The 19,978-nt window shown below is 40.4% G+C and overlaps 1 protein-coding gene across 2 annotated transcripts in view; it reads left to right on the top strand.

Moving 5' to 3' along the window:
- The window catches only part of LOC125747959 (metabotropic glutamate receptor 7), a 145,234-nt gene that overhangs the window by 21,040 nt on the left and 104,216 nt on the right, over nucleotides 1-19,978 (top strand). The window lies entirely within an intron of this gene.

Below are 19,978 nucleotides of genomic sequence, written 5' to 3'. Positions count from 1 at the left end.
AGCTTATGCAATTAAAATTCCATTGAATGACAAGCCTCACAGTACAAAGAGCAGCACACAAGAAAGTTTATGTAGATTAATCTTTGTCCTATGGCTCTGCCTAACCCGGAGAGCACATGGAAAAAAGCCACAATGAAAGACTTTAGAGAGGGTCTTTGGTGCGGTCTGAGTGCAGCGGGAAGTAGCTACTCCCATCTCACCTATGTCAAAACTAATCCACATTTTCCTTCTGTGTTGAGTGCAGACCAAGTAAGGTCTCTACGCCCCCACATAGATATGAAATATGTATGACTGGCAAGGAAAAAATAAATTTCTCCTCAACAAAGTTACGTGATAATATAAAAGAAGTAAATCAAATTTGAAACCTTTCACTCTTTAATGCTCAAGACAGACTGTTGGAGTGCTAGAAATATCTTTAGGTCTGTCAGAGTTCCACAGGAAGCATTACTTTTCTAAAAATATTACAAAATAGATCAGTGATTTTAACATAGTTTCCTTTTCTTTTAATCTGCTTGCATTAAAGTTTGTTGGAAGGAGCATTGTATGAATCTGTTCAAATTATACTCCAAAAGTATTCTGCAGAAAAGCTGTGTTACAGCCGCTCAAATTTCCAGAAGATCAGTTGTTTGGGAAATAGCTTAATGATCTGAAAGATTGTTGGGGCCTCAGCATCCCAGTATCTGTTTGGTGTGATGCGAGTGTCCTTAGCGGTGGAGTTTCCACTTCCGTAATGTTTAGCAGCGTCCAAACATGATGGTGGTGATGCAGGAGGGTTGAATCCCACCCCATGGAGCTTGGGTGGATTGTCTTGAGGTACTGTACTTCACTCTGGAGTAAAAAGACATGTTACAGTAAGCACACTGGTTTCTAAACTGCCCACAATGCATAACCTGTAATGTTCTCTTCTATTGTTCCATTCTTGGTCTCCTGAGACAGACTGTAGGTTCACCACGGCCCTGAACTGGATAAGTGGTGTGGAAAAATGGATGGATAACGATGACTGTGTACATAACTGAGAAATGATACCTGAGGCATTGTCGTGTTCTGGTGTCACATTGGTGTCACTCTTGGTAAATTTTTAGGGCAGTAAACCCATCGGTGTGTGTTTGCAGGACGTACATCTGTATTTGTGGGCAGGTTATTTTTGCATTTTGTATAATTCAGTCCTCAGCTTTTTCTCACACATATTTTCCCTAAACAAGTTGTTGCCAGTTTTAAAATTTAAATAGATATGTAAATAGTTATATACTGTATATTATTTGCACTAAACCTGCTGCAGGGAAAGATCAGATATTCTTGTTTTTTATAATATACATTTTATCCAGTATGTGCTTGTGTACTGAAGCTGAGAATGTCCGTGCTTGCAATTATTATTTTTTTTTATTTTGCCATAACGAGATATACATTTGTCCATACATCAAATACGATTTATCTCATTATCTCAAGATAACAAAGCTAATTTTAGATAATGGGGCGGCATGGTGGTGCAGTGGTTAGCACTGTCGCCTCACACCTCTGGGACCCGGGTTCGAGTCTCCGCCTGGGTCACATGTGTGCGGAGTTTGCATGTTCTCCCCGTGTCGTCGTGGGGTTTCCTCCGGGTACTCCGGTTTCCCCCCACAGTCCAAAAACATGCTGAGGCTAATTGGAGTTGCTAAATTGCCCATAGGTGTGCATGTGTGAGTGAATGGTGTGTGAGTGTGCCCTGCGATGGGCTGGCCCCCCATCCTGGGTTGTTCCCTGCCTCGTGCCCATTGCCTCCGGGATAGGCTCCGGACCCCCCGCGACCCAATAGGATAAGCGGTTTGGAAAATGGATGGATGGATGGATGGATTTTAGATAATTTTTCATAAGCTGTATGTTTTATAAGGAATTGCAGCACATGTACACTTTACATTGATATCTAAGGGTTGCTCTGTATGTCTGCCATTGTGTAGATGGAACAGGGTTAAGGACATAGTACATTTCACAATAGTGGAATAACCCCCAAGGATTCAGACAATCTGTTAAGATTTGAATGTGAGTGTGAAGGTTTGCTTATATCATGTTTCAGTGTTAGATTAATCTATGCGTATCGTGTATAATGATGTTAGGTAGCATTTCCCAGGATGCTGGTGCAACCTGGGACACGACACACACTTCATGGTAAAACACCACATGGATTCAACACCTAATGTGAATGTTAAATACACAGATGCACACATTAAGTCACACAGTTACAGTACATATATGAGCAGCGTGGTGCATCGCATAACTGCCCCTTGGCATTACAATATGTTTACCTTTGTAATTATTCAAAGAAAATTATCTCATTAACTTGAGATAATGGCATTAAAGGAATTACTGCAAGCACGGCCCGTCTCGGATTCCGTACTTGTGACTTTGATTGGGTAGTACTCTAGTGAAACCAGGCCAGTTGTAAAATAGCTTGGACTCATTGAAACATTGATTATATATCCATCCACTGTCCGCCATGTCTTATCCAGGGGAGGATCACAGTGCGCCTGGCACCTATCCAAGCAAGCAGAGGGCATGGGACAGGGGGCACACTGGAGAGGATGTCATTCTTGATTCCTTGGAACATAAATAATGTATGTTTCAAACCGTTGAGAAATTGTAAACAGTTTATTGTTCAATCATGACATTGGGCAGATTGTCTGAAATGCAGGGGCACTCTATGAACCTTAGAGTGCTGATTGCTTGCACTGCAGGCAGCAACGGCACGCACTACAGTGGAATTTCTATCGATCGCACATTCCCATCTCCATTTTCATTTCCATCCATCTGTAAGTTCAGAGACAGACGTTAGACAGCAGACCCAGCGTAAGGCTGAAAAATGTCATTTCATTCGAGATGCATGTTGTGAAACATCACGTGAAATGTACAATATGCCGCTGCCTTCATTACACAGTCTGCGTTACCAACAACATCTGAACTCATTTCCCTGAATTTACATTTTCTGCAAGTTTAATCAGAACAAATGGTTATGTGTCACTGTTTAAAGTAACATGTACTGTCATAAGAAATATTGATATTCTGCTTTTATATTGTACATATTAGGAAATGAAATGTGTATTGTAATTCAGGATAAAACAAACAAACAAGCAAACAAATAAATATACTGATTGAAACCATTGTAATGACAATTAAACTGCCTGTAATTGCCAAACCGCTTAACCAACTCACTGTATATATAATTTCACATGATGCTTTGCTCATAGTGTCTGTTAGTTTTTTCACTGGACAGATTTTTTTTCTGGATTTACTCTCATGCTTTATTTGGATGAAACACTTTTAGTGGAATGGTGCAGTAGTGGTTAGCACTGTCACTGTAGCTGACAGCTCTGGGATAAGGATTCGACTTTGTCCCCTGGTTTTACATGAGTGGAGTTTGCATGTCCTCCCCGTGCTGTTTTGGGCTTTTCCACATAATCAAAAAAAAAAACTTGCTTTGTTCCGAAATGGAGTTACCAAGTTGCCCATAGATGTAAATGTGTGTGTGTGTGTGTGTGTGTGTGTGTGTGCCCTGCCTTGTGCCCCCCGCCTTCTGATAAAAGCTTTAGATCCCCGTGACCCTGCACAGGACCAGTAGGTACAGCCAGTGGATGTGATGTTTACTCACTGGAATCTGTGCCATTGTGCATGAATTTGACATATCGAATGGGGAGGATTTTAGTGAGCGGCCGAATTCATCTGTGAGCCCCGTTAGTGCATTTTGCTCGACTTGCGTCGACCTTCCTTTAGTTTTTTTTGCAATTTATATGAGACACATGTAAAAAAATAAAAACATTGCAGTATCTTGCATGTGTTAATAGTCATATAATGAGCCCTGGAAACCTGAGGCCATTTTCTGTTTTTAATGAGCGTGACAGCATTTGGCCATGCGCCTGTTAATTCTCAGGACAAATCAACACTCCTCTCACGCCCCCTCATTGCTAGGAATACATGGCAATCAAGTTATTATTTTGCAAAGAGCCAGGACTGGTGCTTCTGACTGTATGTTCAGTAGTTTAGTATGTCAGTATTTCTCAGAATGACCATTGTCTTGTGTTCTGGGACCTCTATGAAAATCAGAGTTATGCAAGAAGATCTTTCCGCCTGTTTAATTCACTTTGGACACTTGGCCTGCTCTTGTGTAGCTTACGGGTAACACTTTTTTTCTGTTGACTTGAATAGGTGTTAGTTTTCCATTTTTGAAGCAAGCTTGCACAAGATGTTTGTTCTCATGTAATGCCGCCATCTTTGAAATATTTTTTGGCCTTGAAGCATATCAGCTCAATCTAATATTCCTGCCCCTCACCACTGATTTAGACAGTACACATAAAATACTTTTTTTCTGATATTTTTTGTTTTCTATATCCCCCCTCAGACTGTTTCACAGTCCCTGATTGTCTTACAAGCTCAGTGTTTACACTGTAGCGCTAATGAAAACAATAAAGGCATGCCAATGTAACATATTTAAGAAAGAGTACGCAACGCACGACGCACAGTTTAGAAGAAATGCACCCAGGTCAGATGGCCACTGCTTCATTATAATAGCTTTCACCATCTCTCTATTATACGATGATAGGCCATTACCGAATGTGTGTGTCCAGTGTATGTCCTATAAAAGTAATACATGAAAAGTAACTCACCTATGATTGCTGCCATCAGTGGCGTCGGAAGGAGTCTGACATTGAGGGAGAGGGAATGTGTGGGTCGGTGGGGGGGGGGGGGGGGGTGGGGGTGGATATCATGACATTGCAATGGGTGCACATGCAAAAGTCACACTGTGAAAGGATGCATTTTAAGAAAGTTTTTAAAATAATTTTAGAATAATGAAGATTTAAATAAAATGTACGCTGTTTAGGGTACAGTTTCACAAACAATGTAATAAAAAAACACATCCATAAATGGCCTTCCCATTTCCGATGCCCCTGACTGCCATCGACATCCATAGTACCTGTTGGAGCAGACGCAAATCGTGAAAGGCATCGTAAGGAAAGACACATTTAAAGACTTCATGTTCTCTTTCTTGTTCAAAGAACCCATGAATTCTATCAGAGGCTGCTCTCTCCAGGCTTTGCCATTACGGTTGGGCTCTGAGTTTGAGTCGATCCCTGTTCAATTCCCTACCACTATTGTAACTCACTCGCCCACTCCAAAGAGCATATGATAGTATGATAGCAGGTGCCTAAATCCATTCCAATACCCTGATAAAAATTCATTTACTACTTTCATACTTTCTGCATTGAATGTAAATTGACGACGGCGATACGGCACGGTATCCATCCATCCATCTCGTGTCACCATATATGGAGTACAGGGTCGCGGTGAATCCTGGGGTATTTCCCAGAATGAAAGGAGCTGGGATGTGTCATGGTTTTACTGGAGCGCCAAATATTCCTGTCTTATATGCAACAAGACACATTCAGAACCAAGAGTATATTTATACATTTTCACAAGCACAAAACTAAAAAAGCAAAAAAAATTAAAAAAATGAATCCCTGATATTCAACAAATATAATCTAAATGTAATCTAATTCATAATATAATTATGAATGAATAGATTTTTAATGTTATTTTGCAGATCATTCCTTTGCCGATGTCAGATAAATTATACTGAGGCACCTGCACCATACATTGCTTTGCTTCTTACCATTTGATTCATTTTCTTCGGGCCTAATATGTATTGCTGCAGTAAAACGTAATTAAACATGCTTTTTTCCCACCTCTGTCTCATTGCCTCCCATTCTCTAATGGTTCTGTGACACAAGTTATGGCATTTGGCTTAGGGAGGACTATAACATTTCAGTATCCGTGACGCACAAATGTGTGTACCCTACGTACAACATGCACGCATTCCTGACTCCAGAATATGACATCATTAGTCATAATGAGCTCGTTATGACAACAGGTGACACGATCAGGTGGCCGGGGCATCTGTGCGACCTTGTGATCCTTAACTGCAGAAATGAGTACATCAGCGGTCCAGGCTCCTAATCGTCACACACATTTTCTTAGTCTGCTGATACATCGTTCTGACAAAATACTTCTTGGAATTTTTTAAATTTGATTTCCATTCCACTAGTCCAACCTATGAACTGTACTATCGCACTGAAAATGTCAAAAGTCCTGTATCACCCATTAGATTTGGGGCATCGCAAAAAACATTCTCGCTTTTATTTACGGTACAGCACTGACTGCTTTAAAAGTCTTGGATAAATTACTAACCTCATAAAAAAATTACATTTTCTTTCTGTACTATGATATTAATTATAAACACGTAGGCCCTCTTGAGTTTAATAAATTATATATTTACCATTCAAACATTACTCTAGAATTTAATAAACCAGTAGGCATAAGTATCTTCCATATTGAGAATACAAATTCTGTATATGTCCCACAGATGAAGTAACTACTGTGACTACATAGCAAATTGTTGTAATTTGTTGGTTAATGATAATGTCTGGTATCCAGTTAGTATAATAGCCGATGTGGTGTAATATTTCATGAAAGTCTTATAAGTGACGTCTGTCATGCTGTGGATTTAGGGAAACCTCATCATTCTTGAGAAGGATGCGTGCGCAGCTCACTTGTGCTTCAAGGAAATCCCTGTCTAATAAGAGATGACAGCTCTTTTTACCATGAGGAATGTGATCAGATGGGTCTCTGTAGGGAAGGGGGGGCCGGGGGTAAATATTTAACAACGACGTTGGTGATTCACACTTTTCCCAGAACACATAGAGAAGGGCCCTTATCGGAATCCCATTGCCTTTCACTACCTTCTGAATTACAGAACCACTGGGAAATTGCACTTTGATTCTCCACTTATTTTTTAATTCCAGCGGATTAAGTCTGACGTAAGAAGGAGATGTTGAAATGCAACCTGAAATAGAATACTCCGGAACTTTTTTTTTTTTTTATTGCTATCATGCGGCAGGAAAAAAAATAGAAAAAGAAAACTAAGCAGAACTATTTAAGGCTCTGAGGAAATCAACTCAGCGGCTGCAAATTGGAAGGTTATTTTTAGAATTTTGGGTTGTTTTTACAGAGGATTAAAGGAAGAGAGGGACACCTCGAATGTCTGAATGATTTGTGGGTTTCTTTAAGATGTTGTTTTCCATGAACTGCAAGCTTAATTATTATGAAAAAATAAAGAAGCAGAAATACTAGTCACAACTCACACATCATTAGCTATACAGGGTTATAGTCTTTTTTCATCTAATTTTTTTTTATCATTTTGTTTGATTATATAAATATGTTGTATTATGTTTGCCATGAACATAGCATGGAAACACTGTGTGCAATTATCGGTCTTGATACATGTGCTGTAGGAAAGCATGCAGTTTTTCTGCAGGGACGAAAACATGAACAATAAAAAACTTACTGAATAATGCATGTAATTTTTTTAAAAAGGAATTTGAATTGCTGGCTATTCGTGGGATTTCCTTGCTCATTAAACTTGAAACAGAACAGAAATACACTGTCCTTTTTGTTCTTCACCAGTGCTTTGCATTATGAGGTGCAGTGCAATCAACAAAGTTTATTCTTGTTTTCCCCTGAACTATGACACTTCATGCATGTACAGTATAGTGTTGGGTTGAATTCCAATTTTGTTGGCATAAAGTACTACGCATATGGCATACAGCATGGATGGGAATACGCTCACAGTCACACGTCCGCATTCAGAGTTTGTTAACTGGGATTGCCCACATTTCAGTGGCATGCATGTCCAGCTTAGCCTTCAGACATTGTCGCACAAAATGACCTTTTAGAAATACAGACGAGTAGGACTTTGCATGGTCCTGTGATGGACCGGCATCCCATCCAGCGTGGCCATCCTGGACCTTATCCCGTGCCTTCTGGGATATGCTACAAACTCACCACGACCCGGCACTACATAAGTGATTATGGCACATGGGTGTCTGAATATGCGGATGGATGTAAATACATGTAAACATTTCTAAGACACCAAGATATTTTTAAATTTGGTATTCTGTGCATTTGCTCACATGTATGTGTGAAATGCATTCATTGCTTTTTTTTCATTGTTCACTCGATGTTCTGAAAATGGTATTTTATATAAATGTTTGCAGTTCAAAACAACCCTCAAAGCAAACGATGGGTCAGTCCTGCAGTGGTGAATAGCAAAGGGTTAGCAGGTGCATAGCTGCGTGCTCCCCCTCCCCTCCCCTTATTTGTCCTAGCAGGGAGGGGTCCTCCTCCTTTATTACGATTTGCCAAGCAGGGCCCCTGACGGAACATCCAGGGCCCCTGAATCGGGCAGGGTGTCCATGGCCCCTGAGGGTCAGCGCAGACGGGGTTGCAGGTAGGGTGAAGAAAACCCCACTGGTCGGGACCGGTGGCCGACACAGCGAGGAGAAGCAGGTGGCTAGCAGCAGGTGCGTCGGAGGGGAAGCAGCCCCCCTCAGGGGCTGGCTCGGCCGCTTCGAGACTTGTGATCGGATTACCTGGCTATTGCAGATTGAAATGAAAAAAGAAAAAAGATTCTTAGAGTTGCTGAATATAAAAATAGTCACCGACACCAGGTGCTACTCACCAGGCATTAATAACACTGATGGGTGGTATTGTAATAACCTGCAATTTAAAATTCTCCCCATGCATTCTGAGAGGTCCTCCACAGCTTTGGGGTCATACTACAGTAATGGCACGGGACTAATGCCGCTCTGGTACTCTCTGCAATTAAGTGCGAGTCACTAAATGCGAGAATTTATGAGGATTCTCTTCTTTGCTTATCATATCACTTTGGCTAATAATCTGCAGCACCATGTGATGTGATAACCTGTTAAAGTACAGCATAAATACTGAAAGGATGTAAAATGCAGTGCTAACTATGTGCAATGTGTTTGTATAACTTTGCATAATACAGTAAAATCCCGTTATAACGGACTTCAAGGGACCTGGCAAAACATTCCTGTATATCCAGTCTGTTATATCCAGAGTTGCTGTATGCCCAGAACACAACTACAGGACACCATTTACTCATGCCACACCCCAGCAGACACACTTGTGGTATAGATTATTATATTGTACATGCAGTAATCCAACTTCACCTGATTGTTGGAAGTATATATGGCTTATAAGTGGTTACATGTACAGTACAGTAGTAACCTTGACCTCATTGCTCACTGCATCCCTCCAGCTGCGAGCGTCGTCTGCCGACGCACAGTGTGCCTGGTGATGGACAGCCACACGGACCAATCAGTGTTGGCTGCTGCTACGCCATGCCTATTTATAGAGCGTGACTATTAATAATCCCGACTCCATATCTGCGCTGGATATCACCGGCACGCCACGCGCCTTTTAGGCGGACCCTGCATGTCCGTTATAGTGAACAAAACTACAGCTAAAAGTGGCCCAGGGGACCAAATTCTTTGTCCAATATAAGCGAAATTCCAGCGGACCTTGTCCGTTATAGACGATATTCCATTATAAAAGAGTCCAAATATAATGGTACTTTCCTGTATTTTATAAATACTTGTTATGGCTACAGTAGTATCATAGACAGGGATGGATTTGTTGTTTCTTCACTCAGAAATATGTCACTTTTGGGCCCCCCCACCCCCGCACTGATTGTAGTGTAGTGACTGACCATAGAGACACGACCCAAATGCGTGGTGTGACTGGTGGCAAACGCTGGCACTGATGCTGCCTTGCGTCCTGCTGGGCAATAGTGAGACTAAAAGCAGAGGAACGACAGATGCATGTGGAGACAACAAGACAAACAGCAGTGCGCTGAGAGACAAGAGAAGTGCAGTATAAGAAGATGAATATGCGATAAATAGGTTTCGCAATCCTATAGAGGTCAAGGCTTTCATAAAAATATTCAGCACAACCCATTGATGTGAAGCTCAAGTTTCTCTGCTGGCTACTGCTTTGAATAACTTTATACAAACTCTTACACAGATGCAGACCATTTCAGCAGAAATGCTATACAGCACCGATTTCAAGCCCATAAAAATAACAAGCCTGCTGTCACTCCCCTTTCCTTACATGCCTCACTTGATAATGAGGGACGCTATCATTTCCCAATTCAAATCATAATCATCAATTGCCTCTGCTTAGCATGCAGTGGGTGAAGTCAAGCTGTCAGGCAGAAAACATACCTGTTGGGTCTGAAATTTGTTTAAAGAAGATTTTGTGGAAACTTATTTATGTTTAGGTTTTGTTTCTGACTCAAATTAGCTTTAATATTAGAAGTATGTGCATTTTCCCACATCTTCAAGGTCCCAAGGCTCTATAGCTGGAAAAAGCATCAGTCAGCTTTGTCATAGTATATAGAATAATCTGACGGATTCCTCTTCATTATCTGCCTGGGTTAACAGCATTTTCCGCCCCCAGGACATATTGTTTGGGTTTTAAATTATAGGCAGGGAGTGATATCAATACTTTTTTTTATAAAATGTCAAACTGCAAAAGGGCAACATTCTGCTGCATGATAAATCTGACATAAAGATACTATAGAAAGCAAGAGGTCTGACTGAGCAAACAGCTTTCAGGAAGGAATTTCAGAAGAAGCAGAAAAATTAATGCTGGCCCCTTTCTTCGGGGTGGTGGCCCGGGGGGGGCTCTGGCCTCTCCGGCGTGGGTGAGGCTCTCTACCGGGGGCTGGTCGCACCCGGCCGCCTGGGGTCCCAGGGGCCCTGGCCTTGGCTCGTACGGGAGCGGCCGCACCCTCGCGGGGTTGGCTACCTGTTGCCTCTGGTTCTCTGGGGCTCATGCCCTTTTGGCTGCGGAGGCTGCGTCTGGGACCTCCCTCCTCCCCCGGCTGGGGCGGGGGCGCGGCTATCATTAGGACGTGGGGCCTCGGCTCTTCCGTGCTCTTTGGGGGCTGTGGACGTCCTGGGCCTCCTGGATCTGTCTCCGCCGACCTCTGGCTCTTTGGGGGCTGTGGACTCCTGGGCCTCCTGGGTCTGTCTCCGCTGACCTCTGGCTCTTTTGGGGGCTGGTTGCGGCCTCCCACCCTTGCTATTTAGTACATTCCATGTTGAAAACACACACACATAACACACACACGTAACACACACACATAACACACACACGCAACACACGCACACAACACACACACATAACACACGCACACAACACACGCACACAATACACACACATAACACACGCATACGACACGCACACACTAGCCTGCAACTTGCCTACACAATTGAGCACACATGTACATATACTTACACGCACCCATCCAAGCGCACACTAAGATTTTATATGCTTGAATATTTGTGTTACTGTCTGCACGCTTTCATTTTGTTTATTCCTTTCTGAATCTATCCACTCCTTTTTTTTCTTTTTTTCTGTCTTTTTTTCTACTTTTCCTTCTTTTTCCTTCTTTTTTCCCCTCCTAATCTGTCCCCCCTTTACGGCCAGCTCACCCACTGCAATGTTTTTACATGTATGAAAAATGAAATAAATAAATAAAATTTAAAGAAATCGATCAACATGAGGGGCCTATACAGAGTTTATAGAGCCCCTCATGGTAAAGCAAACATGTTTGGCACAGCAGTGCATTCAGACCATGATTCTGCTAAAGCTGCCGGACAGGACAAAGGGATAAAAAAAAAAAGAAAAGAAAAATTAATAAAGGTCGACACAAATTAATAGATGGACATGATTATACACTTTTGGCAATTTACTGTATTTGTATATTGGGATCTAATAGGCCTACTATTAATAGAAATTAATAGTTTGCTTATGGGGTAAAAAGTGTATACTTACAATCAGCCATTCTTATTATTACTGAGGATGTGGATTTTTTTTAGCTCTTTCAAGTGGCATAACAGCATGACAAATTTTTCAATTACCGTACTGTTAAAATATGTCTCTGCACAGTGAGCAGGTGTACGTGAATTTAGTACAGAAAATATGAGGTGAGTAAGGATTTTGTAGGAAGGATTTAAGAAATTTAATTTCCAAAAACATTTACAGTACGAGTATAAACGGAAATAAAAATGATTACAGTCCCGATCAGAGGGTTCCACATCCATAGATTCAACCAAAAAAATTTGAGAAAGTTCCAAAATGCAAAACTCGAATTTGCCACTTCCCGAGCACCATGTCGCAAGTGTAATTTGGGGTGTCGTCATAAATTTGAGCCAGATGTGGGGGACAGCAGAACAGTAACGTGGTTTCTTTCATTTTTTCTGCTCCTTCAGGGGTTGGCTTTCCAGAAAGGTTTGTAACACTAAGTAGTTCATTATCTTGTACTTGAGGTCGATCGTTAATTAGCACGCATTTCCAGAAACCCTTCGTAACAAAAGTAGTTTGTTATCTAGTTCGTAAATTTACGAATGCTGCGGCACGCTCATTATTTTTTATGTTGTTGTTTACTTGAAATTTTTGATCGGCCAAAATAAATCTCAAAAACACATTGACGATCTTTTTTGGGCAACGTAATAATGCTGATGATATAATAAGAAGTTAGTATTGCAGTATGAAACTATAATGTAGACTATAAATAGACAAAACGGCTCGTTGTTGTAATTCCTGTATGCAATTTGAATACATAATAGGGTTGTGCACCATTAGGAATTGAATTGAGAGTGACCTTGAAAATCAAAATAATTTCTTAAGTCGGTTCCTTAAATATAAGGAAGTGAAATTAAAATGGAATTGATTTTACATAAATTCATATACATAGTGTAAGTGCAGCTTTAACAATACAGCTTAACATTTCAATATGAATTACACAGCATGTTAATAGATACACTACTGCCCCCACCATATTTACTACTAAAAAGTACCCATCGGCCATGCCCCCCACTCCAGCACCTGTCTGAAAGGTCTGTTCATGTCACTATTATTCATAATGAATGACACATTTTAAGTGTCACCTATACAACAAATAATTTAACTGAGATTTTGTATACCATGCTGAAAGAGCACTTCATACAGTCACCTGGCAACCCACTGACACACAAGAAAAGCTACTGCAGACTCCTCACAAATGGTAACACACACAAACAGTTAAAAATGCATAATCAATAAATATATGCCCATGGAAAAGGACTTAGAGGAATTACCTAAACCAAATGCAAATTGTTAGGACGGGCTAAAACAACTACACAATTTTCTTACAATTATACAAATATAAAGTTAGTCACTAGTACATTTATAAGGTCAATATATACGTCTACCATCTTAAAGTAAATATGTTATGTAATTATTCATGTTTTGTTTGATTAAATGAAATGCATTTGTTGTATGACTGCATTGAATTGAAATGAATTAAATTCTTCTTACTGTCATTCCAATTCAACATCTTACAGGGTGTGGCCAAGTCGATTCAAAATCCAGTTCATAAATTCTGAACAACCCTGGTAGGCTACATAGCGAGGTAACCAATCAGCATTGCAATGTGTTCAGTACGTCACTGGGAAGATGAATAACCCCTCACGACCAGGAATGGTAGGGAACTGTGCAAGTTAAAAGAAGACAGTGTTTGAGACAGTGGCATCCAGGAGGCCAGGTTGCTTTTGCGGGTCGTCAAGAAGACCTTGAACCATCTCAGTAATGCACAATTCATACAGAACAATAGGCTGGCCTGGGGTGAAATAATGAGCCTCCTTGGTCTGGTGCTGGATAAATTGAAAAGAGGAGCGCACTGGAATTTTGCCCTCAGTGCGCCGTGCAGCTTCTGACAGCTCTCTGCATCTACGCCGCCGGTGGACTCCTGCAGACCTACAGATGCACATGGCCTCAGCAACGCTGCTGTGTCCTGCAACAGGGCATGCATTGATCGCATTTCTGTCGCACTGTGTACACAACTGCATACAGTGTGCAGGAGGGGATGCCTTGCATGACACTAAAAGTGGTTTTCATGCCATTGCAGGCACACCTGGAATTGTACTGTAGGTGCAGTGGATGGAACCCTCAACCCTATTCATACTTGCAGCTCCTTGAATCCCACGTGCATCTCCTGAAAAGGGTACTTGGCCCTAGGCTTAAATGTTCAAGTGATATGCAACCATCAAAGACATTTTACAAATATTGCTGTAGAGCGCACTTTGGACGTGTGGAAAATGTGATTCTGGCGCCTACACAAGTCCTTGTGAGCTCTAAGATTTCCCTCTGAATGTTGCTCTGCTGTTCTTGTTATGTGTAGTATGCTGCACAACATTGCAGTAATTATTTTAACATATATTTCTGCCTCCTCCCCAGTAGGTTGTTTTAAGGCTTCTTTTCAGAAGTTGCTTCATTTTCCTATTGCTGCTCACCATCGCATTTTTGGTTTTCTTAAGGACACAGCATCACATTTTTATATTTTCAAGAAATAGCTTGATTTATTGTGGTCTCAATAATTGTTGCTTTAGTGATTATTTATTGATTTTCTAGTTTTTATTTTTTTTTAATTTGCATGTGTCTGGTATAACAATTTGCATGTGTGAGTGTCTGGTATGTGAGTGTGCCCTGCGATGGGCTGGCCCCCCATATTGGGTTGTTCCCTGCCTCGTGCCCATTGCTTCTGGGATAGGCTCCGGACCCCCCGCGACCCAGTAGGATAAGCGGTTTGGAAAATGGATGGATATGACAATCATATGACGGTATGACAATCATATAACATATTTCACCACTGAAAAACATGTAATGGATGTTCCTGTTATCGACGGTCTGTGCTTTTCTGACATGGAAGCTGTGGAGGAGCCAACAAAGTACTGCTGAAAGTTCGTTTGTTAATTCTGGACGTAGAGTTTCTGTGAACACACGTAGACCTTGCTCTTAGACACGTAGACCTTGCTCTTAGACCCTTGTTCGTTATTCACAAAGAGCCATTGCTTTCTGGAAAGCCAGCCCAGGTGTGCCATTTTAACAAGAATGAACCAAAGATGCTCTCCTTTCTCGTTTTCCCACGCTGCTTTATTGAACTGATAACAAAAGACGCTGGTTAAAATTCTGGTTAACAATTTTATTTCACATTATCAAATCATTCATTTGGCCGCTGTGATTTCTCTTACTTACATTGTATTCGGTATTATATGTTATTTACGAATGATTTAAAGTGTAAGGGAGGATGTGCAAAGGTTATATGCAAATACTGCTCCATTCCATATAAGGAACTTGAGCATCCATGGATTTTGGTGTCTGCAGGAGGGTCCCGGAAACAATCTCCTATGGATATGGAGGGACGACTCTATACTGTAGCTATTGTTTGAAGATATTAATGTGATTGAACATAATAGCTATCTTGAATAACTGACTTAAAGGTCTTTTAATTGACATAAAACAGGGAAAATAAAACAAAGTAACCATCACGTGAAAGTTTTTGTGTCGTCCTTTTACTAGGGTCAGGCCTATGTGTCCAGGCTTTAAATCTAAACTGCGCCTTGATAGGCTGACAGCTCTACATTCCTGCTTCACACAAGCTTTTCCGCCTCGACACGCTGATGTGGATAACCTTTCTCTACAGCCTGGCTCTCTAGAGGGCCGAGGCACGTGGATGATTCACTGACGCATTAATTCCGGACGGCTCCTTTTAGCCCCTTCGCCACAATGCAACGGCATCCAGGTGACTCATTTGCATTCACATGGTGCCGCACCGTTTCGTCGCATTAGGACTCGCTCTCAGAAATGCATGCGTTACAGACTGCAGCACGTCGTTTAGGAGCACATCAATAGGAACAAATTCAAGGCACCATGCAGTCTCATCCTAAATTGCTATTTGTTTCAAAACTGAAAGTATTCTGCTCCTGTGAAATGTAAACCCTGATTGAGATTAAAATTATATATATTTTTCTCTATACACTGCATATTATTTATATAAAATATCATGTTGAGAGCATAGACTAAGCAATGAAAAATGCAATGAATGCAATTGACACGTACATGGAGGAAATGCCTGAGATGGGAATACCAAATTTTAAAATGTGATTGAAAGTTATTACTATAATCATATCATTTAGTCTTCCACGGTGCTTTCAGAATGATTGTACAACACAGGGAAACCAAAATAAAAGGCAAATTTACCTACTAGTCATTATCCATTTTGTGAAAGAGAGATATATATACATACACATACAAAGGAAGTATTCCCTTTCCAAACTCCATAATCTGTACAATATACATAAGATTCAGTACTATAATATACAATAATAATCTGTTCTTGGTTAGGCCATATTGCATATTTCTGGGATTAGAATGCTTGATGTCACTTGATACTGGTTGGATCATGGTTAGCCATTTTCTAGTTAGCATGGACTGAATTACACACCTACTGCACCTTCTGCCTTCCCATTTTAAATGTGTACAATGAGTTATGAATAGCACTGGGTTTATTGTGCTCATAACAACATGCAGTGCAGCTTCTGGAAATTATAAAGGTGTCTGTAAAATAACAAAAATGGAACATATGTTAACCCCCCCCCCCCCAAAAAAAAAAAAAAAAAAAAAAAAAAGTCAGTATGTTAAGCGCTGAAGCTTGACGTTACGGAGTGACTCACCCTTTGATTCAGACGATTTGGACTTTTCTAATCCACTTCTCTTCTCCACTTTCTGATACTGTTTAAAGGTCAATGAAATGCAGAGCTGAGGAAAGAACATAAATCAGTAATGGAGACAATTTTTAATACCATTCCTGAAACACACGACCACAGCCTGCTGTTGCAGTTCAAGGTTTTTTAACCTGAGCTAAGACAGATTTGATTAAAACAAAGACCACGCTTGGAAAAGATTTGAAAAGTCAAATATAAATATTGCTGTTTTTTGAACGATTCATTTGTCGGTGTTTGCCAAATGACATCCTCATTTGAGGGTGTCCCTTGTTTTGTGCGCCATGCTTCCTTTTAGATAGGTTAGGATTTTAGAAGATGGATGGTTGGATGGATAGAGGGATTTGGATAGTGCCGTAAAGGGAGGGGAAGTTAGGTTGAATTAAAGGGCCCCTGAGTGACAAAAGAGCTAAAACATTTGGAACATAACTGGATTGGTCTGGCTTGGGGTCCATTATGATATGCTTTCATTGGGCCAAAATCTCTAGCAACGCCCCTGATCAGGAGCATCATGTTTTTGTTATGTGATGCTAGAATACAGGGCTTCCAGCCAGCTGGCTTAAGGCTGCTAGTGGTTTGATTTATTTTTTGTCTTATAACTGTGATAGTGGTTTTGTTTCCTCTCCTCCTTTGCCTTCCGGAATTTTTTTCCCTCCCCGAAACATGACATTACATATTGCAGACGGCTTTTTGGTCTGTTTGGGATGTTGTTATTAAGTCGTTTCCTCCAAAAATACATGCATTGCCGCGGTTAAGTGCCTTTGGAATAATCATGTCAAGGGCACTATGGAAAAGTAAACTGAATGGAATCGCATCATTTCAGTTGTCCAGCAAAAGCCGTTTGAGTTTCAATAGGTGCTGCTCTTAAAGTTGGAACAGACGGTTGATGCAGTTATTAGGGCTGCTTTTGGGTTCATTCAAACATGAACCATTACATTACATTAGCACCCTCAGTCTGTCAAGTGCTAAAATCTACCCGCTCCTGTCATTTCCCTTTCACTAAGTGTCATTTGCTCTCTGCAGAGGTGTATCATGTTTAATGCACATGGAAAAGCTGTGGGATAACTAAATAATAGAAATAAAAGAAGTAGATCTGGTCCACTTAAAATTGATAACATCAGATTTTTTTATAAAGAACATAAAAGTGAGTCGCGTACTAAATGGAAGCATTCAGTTAAAGGGTGGCATGAAAGGACAAACCTTGTCTGACGATAATTTCAGAAAATCTTCAAATAATTCCAGCTTTTTTCTTTGAGAAAACTATTTAGGCACTGATTAAGCAGTGTGTCAAGTGGAGGACTGGAGAGAATGGATTCCGTTATCATTTTCAAAAAGGAAAGTGTAAGTAGTCAAATTATTGACTGTTTCTGCCATGATAGCTATTTCATTATGCATTGGTAGTGATTAGCTGCAAGTCATGCAGCAGGTAAAAACATTCACTTTAATTCAGGCGTTAGTATTCTGAGGAGAACTCTGTTGTTAGTGAATAACCTTTAAACAAAAACTAGATCTTTAAACAGGCTCAGATCTTTCTTTTCCCCAGCTGAATGCTGATTTGTACAGATAATCTAAGTATTTTAGTGTATTCCATGTGTTACTGACTTGTGGTATTGTGCTGCATCTCTAAAAATGCTTTCAACCCACAATGATTTTAGCAGATACAGCTATAGAAATCAGGTGCTTATCTGGCTGTCGATATCCCCTGAGTGTACAGTGACGTAGCCCATAGTGGTTAACGATGTGGCTCGAGCTGGTGGTTCATGTCCCAGGAGGGCCCTTTCTTTGTAGCCTTGAGCAAGATGCTTAAACTGAAATAAAATCCTATTTAGCCCAAGCTAATTAGCTAGTAGCTGCGATCACAGAAAAAAGCAAATCCGTATAATTCATTGTTTGTAAGGTATGCCAATAAATCCATTATCTGGTCATTTGTGACAATGAATATGGTTTGATTCAATGTATTTTTAGTGCTGCTTGAGCCTTTTCCCAAGTTTAACTATAAATGCGCCAGTCTGCTAAAACAACATGGCAGGACTCATCTGAAAATGATGAACAACACTAGCCCTAAACTGCCAATCTATTTTACAGCTGTCAGCCATAATTGGTCACATGTATAGGAAGTAGTAGAACATCATGCATAATCTCATACAGGTGTATGCACGGGTCATAGAATAGCTGTCGGTAAGAATTACAGTTTGTTTGGCTTTTGATTCTTTGGGTTTCGTGGTTTTGCTAAATTACTTGTGTATTTGATTACGATTGTTTATTATCAGCAATTAATCATCAGTGAATTATATATGTATTGCGGTTTCCGGTGTCCCCTAAAGCACTTGTGAATTGAATCATGTTTAAAAAGGAAGAAAATTGTGTAATTATGCCTAAGGAGAGTTGGTAGTTAATTATCATTCCATTACACTTTTTCATTGCATTATAATTACGCTACAATTTGGGGGCTGGCTCCATGGATTTGTTCAGTTCCACTTCCTTCGGAGCCCAGCTGACTAGCTGTGCATCGGCGCTACCAAGTCAATCGTTCGCTAACCAATCCCTTCCCTTGCTCTTTATGGTAGTGCCCACAGTGGTGCTTCAGCATTGATACTTAATTTAGTTCGCGTTTAATTTACCTCCTGGATTAAAGTTTTGACTTGCAGGACCATAGTTTCACTTGCAGAAATATTAACACACCTAAGACAGGAGAGATACAAACAACTAATCCATTATGTCAGTGGTGCTCAACCTGTGTCCAGGAAAACCAGTTTGTCCTGTGCTCCTCGTCACAGGTCATGCTACTGTTTCTTTTGTGTGAATTCTGCAAATATGGCAAAAATTGCCAGTGCATATTAACATAAACATAATTTCATCTTGGTTACACTGTCAAGCAATATAATTTCTGTTGAACATAACTCGAAAAAGTTTGAGTTCACTATATTCACCAACAATTTTTTTTATCAGTTCATGATATTGCTCTCAAAAGAGAAGGTGAATGTTTATGAATGAAAAACTAAATCTAAAACCTATTTGGCAAATGGCTCTAAAATCAGAAGCCTGACAGCCATTAAATGTGCTAAGGCATTAGCCTTCAACAAAATAAAACAGATATTGCAAAAATTGACATTAATGACAATGTTTTAAAATGAAATGAACCAATTAAACACTGATTCCATGCCATTCCCCTTCATCAGCCTCCCTGTGAGATGCCACTGACTGAATGGTTGATATTGGCTGTGAATTCTGGGATTCTGTGCAACATTATGACCAAAGCTCTCGTGCAGGAAGGAATATTATCAGTTTCAATTTTTTTTTATAAAGCCCTAAGTTTAACACACAATTAAAGTGTTTTGAATAAACAGTGATGTGACATGCTATTATATCTCGATTTGAAAAAATATCACTGTACCGTTAAGTTTGACATAGGCTACCTCTCAGCCTTAGCTTTTGCAATGTTGTTTTTTTTTTACGCTTTTCAAATAAATTGCGCAATCCCCTTC

Source organism: Brienomyrus brachyistius, chromosome 8 (genome assembly GCF_023856365.1).
Source record: "Brienomyrus brachyistius isolate T26 chromosome 8, BBRACH_0.4, whole genome shotgun sequence".
Classification (NCBI taxonomy): Eukaryota; Metazoa; Chordata; class Actinopteri; order Osteoglossiformes; family Mormyridae; genus Brienomyrus; species Brienomyrus brachyistius.
The sequence above is the reverse complement of the archived record's forward strand: the minus strand, read 5'-3'. Positions and strand labels throughout refer to the sequence as shown.